Genomic DNA, 4,472 nt, shown 5'->3' with positions numbered 1-4,472 from the left:
AATGAGAGGAGATTCATAAACTCCAACGTGCTCTCCTTTATCTAACCATTATAAAGAAGAAGCCTTAAATCAGCCACAAGTATCTTATATTCTGCGAAATGTGATGAAATTTTGGGGCGTTGACATTCATCAATTATGACAGCTTCCCATTTTGATTCATATTTCCATTCACCCTATCATTGACATTGAAAATTAGGTGTGTAATCTTTACAAAGGCAGTAGGTGGCATATTGGCAAAATGGTCATAGTCAAGAAGGTGAGCTGTCACTTCTCTAAACCTGACCCCTCAACCCTCATTAAACGTTTCAGGCCTGATTGCCCAAGGGTTTTCCCCTTTCCCAAAACAGTCTCATTCCATTTAAAACTGTGCTTCTCATTTTCCGAAGGCTATATCCGCGTGCCCAAATGTTTGGAATACATAATTCTGGTCAGAATGTCTCTACTGACAGCTGCAGAATCTGAACCAAGCCATTTCGAAAACCAGGTATCTCTTGGTCTCCGATTAAACCATGTCTCTTTCTACCTCGGATCAAGACCTTCTCCTTATACGAAATAGGAAGTCCTCATTATAAGATCACCATAACTATATATCTTCAGCAAGGTCATTACCAAAATTGTAGAAGCACATTCTGATTCACTATCTGAAGAAGTTCCTGGGACCGAATCACTTGATGAAGAGCCTAGATCACCGTTGGAGGTACTTGAACTACTGCAGCCATTTACTCTTTAATCTGGGATTGAGAGAGCCATCTCTAATTGCCCAATAAACATGTCATCCTCAACGAATTTTGTATCAATATTCTCCTTAAGGCATTCATTCCCTGATTCGTTTGGCCATGTCATTCTCCCTAGGTTCTTCAATAATATATATTACTACAGAATCTGACTTGGCTAAATGCTTCAAAATTTTAACAGATTCAGAAAGGTCAAATGCAACCTTAGATTGCACTGTAGTATGAGTGATAGGAGAGACAAGGAATTTCATCTTATGACTGGATGACAGCAACTTCCTTCTTATTGATAATTGTGACAGTATTCTGAATCTTATGCAAGACGATTCCTAAACCCTCCATTCTGAAATGTAATACCTGCTTCATAATACTTTTTTTTGATCAAGCAACTCCTTCAATAGGCTTTCAAGTCTTCATAGTGATTGGATGAGCGTTGTCTAACGTAGTGGCTTTGGCCTCGAAGATTTTGACTCCAAAATTTACCGTATCCAATACTCCTATGTATATCGTTACACCAAGTCCTAAAAGAGTTGAGGATCTCAGCAATCTGGTCTATAGAATAATCAATAAAAAGTGTGGCTTCATCAAGGCTGCTGAGTTTAAATTTTGTAGAAGATGAAGAGAACGAATTCCTGTGAGCATCAGACTCTGAATTGTATGAAAACTGGATTGGACCTTTCTTTAATTATGAAGACGATGTGACTAAAGTATCCTCCCCACTCCATTGAAACCCTTTGTCAGTTGAAGCTTTTGAGAGATGTCCTTCAAAATAATTTGACAATTGAATCTGTGGGATGATGTGGCTAGACTTTGCAGTGGAATGTTTCCGCTCGGGAGCATGAGTAGAAGTGAGACATTCAGCAAGATGCTACAAAGCTGTATAAGTACATTTCCAATCGCCTGAATATATATTCATTAGGAGCGCCTCAGGATGATAAACATGTAAAGATCCGCATAATTTCTCGGCCATTTCTAGTATACTCCAGAAACTGAGCTTGGCAACAGAACCATATTTCATTCGAGTCCTTGCCGCAAACAAACTGCTAGATAGATGGCCATTCGTGTTCATGTTAATAGGCAGCTGGGATTTTCATTCTCCTTGGTTTCTGAATCTTTTACAGTGCATTATAAAGACTTTTGGCCACTTGTATCTGCATCATCATTTTCCTTTCTTCACATTCAAACGGACAACAAAAGTTCTTCTCATTCAGTTCTGTCTTTCAATAGAGCAAATACGATAATTATTCCCAAAAGTCTGATGACCAGCAAATGTCCTCAGAATTCCCTCTTTCGTCTTGCTTTAAATCCCCCCATCATCAGTCTCTGCCAATGAAGCATGAGCCCTATTAATTGTAAAACAATTTTCTGATAGTTGTAAAGGAAGTCAAAACTGATTGAACCAATCCATGTCTCTTGTGGGCAGATTTTCCATAATAAGGTTATGAGAATTCTCTGTACTGCCAATAACTTCAAAGCCTTCATGCTCTCCTTGACAGTGACTTCCGATTCACTTCAAAATTATCACATACTTTTGATCGTTTGAAACATGAATCGTGACCTTCAAAAAAAAAAAACCTTATCATGACAAAGATCACCTTCCCCATTGTTACCTCTTTCACTGCACATCTCATTTAATAATTGGTGTCGTCAACCTTCACCACTGTCATGACCTTACCTCGTCAATTTTACTAGTACCAGAGTAGCTTCCATCTTGATAAGTGGAAAAGGAAGAATATATCTGAGCCATCATAGAATCATCATTTGTTCCATCTCCATGATGAACATCAAAATCAATGACTAACACATGCTTTAATTCATGTACACGCTGGGCATAACAAGCTGCAATGGCCACATTTCCAAAACACGAAAGTCCATAGGACGTTTTGAAGTATCATGATCTGAAGACCTTATCAATGCAAAACCCATTGGTGGGTCCTGGATGCTCTTTGATGCTGCTATGTGCTATGTCTAGGCATTACTACTGAATCAATTAAGGAAATTCCTGCTCCAGCTGCAAGTAGTGGTAGTAGCATATGTTGGTTAATCTTCAAGCAAGCTTATCAGTGTGCGACATGCTGATACAGAGTCACTAGCTTTAGCAAGTCCTTCATGCTGGGAGGGATCATCAAGGGCATGAATTGCAAGGGGCCTAACATATTTTGGATCTTTTTTTAGAGAACACAAAACACCGGTGACAATCTCATAACACCGTTCAAGCTAAGCAAGTGTATGTTCTCGAATTTCTGCATCAAGTCACTCATTGGAAGCATCACCTTCAGGGACAAGGGCTTGTGCCTTTTTGTAGTGGTAAAAGAACCACAACTTCACGAAATCTCCAATCCTCAAACCTTTTGCAAACTGCTCACAAATCTGCAGGTTCTGGAACTTTATTCGAGAGATCGAAGGCCTCTCTAGCGAGGTTTTCCTTCTCTTCGGTGTTAGAAGTTACAGCAGCTTTCTCAAGAAACTCCACAGCTAAGTAAAGTTTGTGATCAGTCCCCTTGTAATAGCCTAGCCAACCCTCTCGCAATCTTGCGCTAATATCATCAACTGTTACTTTGTCATTAGGACCAGTGTAATACTCCATTAGGGAAGACATTAACCTAGTAGCAAGTCGATCACCTTCCTCGGAACAAACAGGTTGGTGGAGTGTTAATTGAACTATATTTTTGTTGTAGATTAACATCAAAACCCTGAACCAAGCGTGTCACATGATGCTGAGGAAGAAGTTGGAGCAAAGATCTTGAAAGTATTCATGGAGAACTCGCAGCAAAGAAACAAGAATTGAATATTGTAGACGGATGTATAAACTGAGCTTAAACATTAGCATCAACAACTTGTGTTTAAAGTACGGAGATGCATAAGCTGTTACAATCCCCTTGCTTCGCATTTCCATAAATAAATAAAACGAATCAACCCAGTTCCCAACTTTGTACCAGCCCAGATATCAATGCTGTCCAAGAAAGTAAATTCTTCACTGGCATTTTCTGGAATAGCTGAATAGCATCCAATTTTCGGCCACTTTGAGCATATCCTGGAATCATAGCAGTCCAAGAAATTGAATTCTTTGAAGAAATTGAATCAAAAACCACATGACCAATATCAGGCGAACCGCATTTTGCATACATATCAACAAGGGATGATTTTACAACATCATCATCAGAAACTGGAGACGCAATAAAGGTTGCATGCACTTGCTCGCCTTGCTTAATTACACCCAAGATCGCATAGGCCTTAACAAGGCAAGCAAAGACATAATGATCAGGTTGCAAACTGTCTTGTTTGGACATGGCCGGAAACATGGAAAGTGTCAAGTGGGGGAGGTTAGCTTGGTTGTTGGCTGTAAGAATTGAGGCCCATGAAATTGGGTCTCTATGGGGCAGCTGGTTGAACAAGTTAAGGACATCTTGAATGAGGCCACATTTGCCATACATGTTTATGAGATTGTTGGAAAGGGACCTGTATTGATCTATGCCAGTCTTGATGATATTGCAATGGAGTTTCTGGCCAATAGGTGGGGATTGATGTCTGGCACAGGCTTGCAGTTGGTAGACAAGGTGAGAGTAGCACATCCATCACCCTTGCTGACTCAGAGAGAAACTTTGTATATCTTTTCCAAGAGACGAGGGACTCGAGATTCTGTCTACCTCACAGATTTGGCTCAGCAGCTACAAAAATCCTTCAAGTGGAGATCATCGTGAGATGCAGCCTTCTGACAATTTCTACCATGGGGATACAAGT

The 4,472-nt window shown here is 40.0% G+C and overlaps 1 pseudogene; it reads right to left on the bottom strand.

The window, feature by feature from the left end:
• Positions 1-3,093: 3,093 nt before the first annotated feature.
• LOC117905523 lies at positions 3,094-4,472 on the bottom strand (annotated as a pseudogene).

This window comes from Vitis riparia, chromosome 18 (genome assembly GCF_004353265.1).
Source record: "Vitis riparia cultivar Riparia Gloire de Montpellier isolate 1030 chromosome 18, EGFV_Vit.rip_1.0, whole genome shotgun sequence".
NCBI classification, from domain to species: domain Eukaryota; kingdom Viridiplantae; phylum Streptophyta; class Magnoliopsida; order Vitales; family Vitaceae; genus Vitis; species Vitis riparia.
This window is presented reverse-complemented; position numbering and strand designations above follow the sequence as displayed.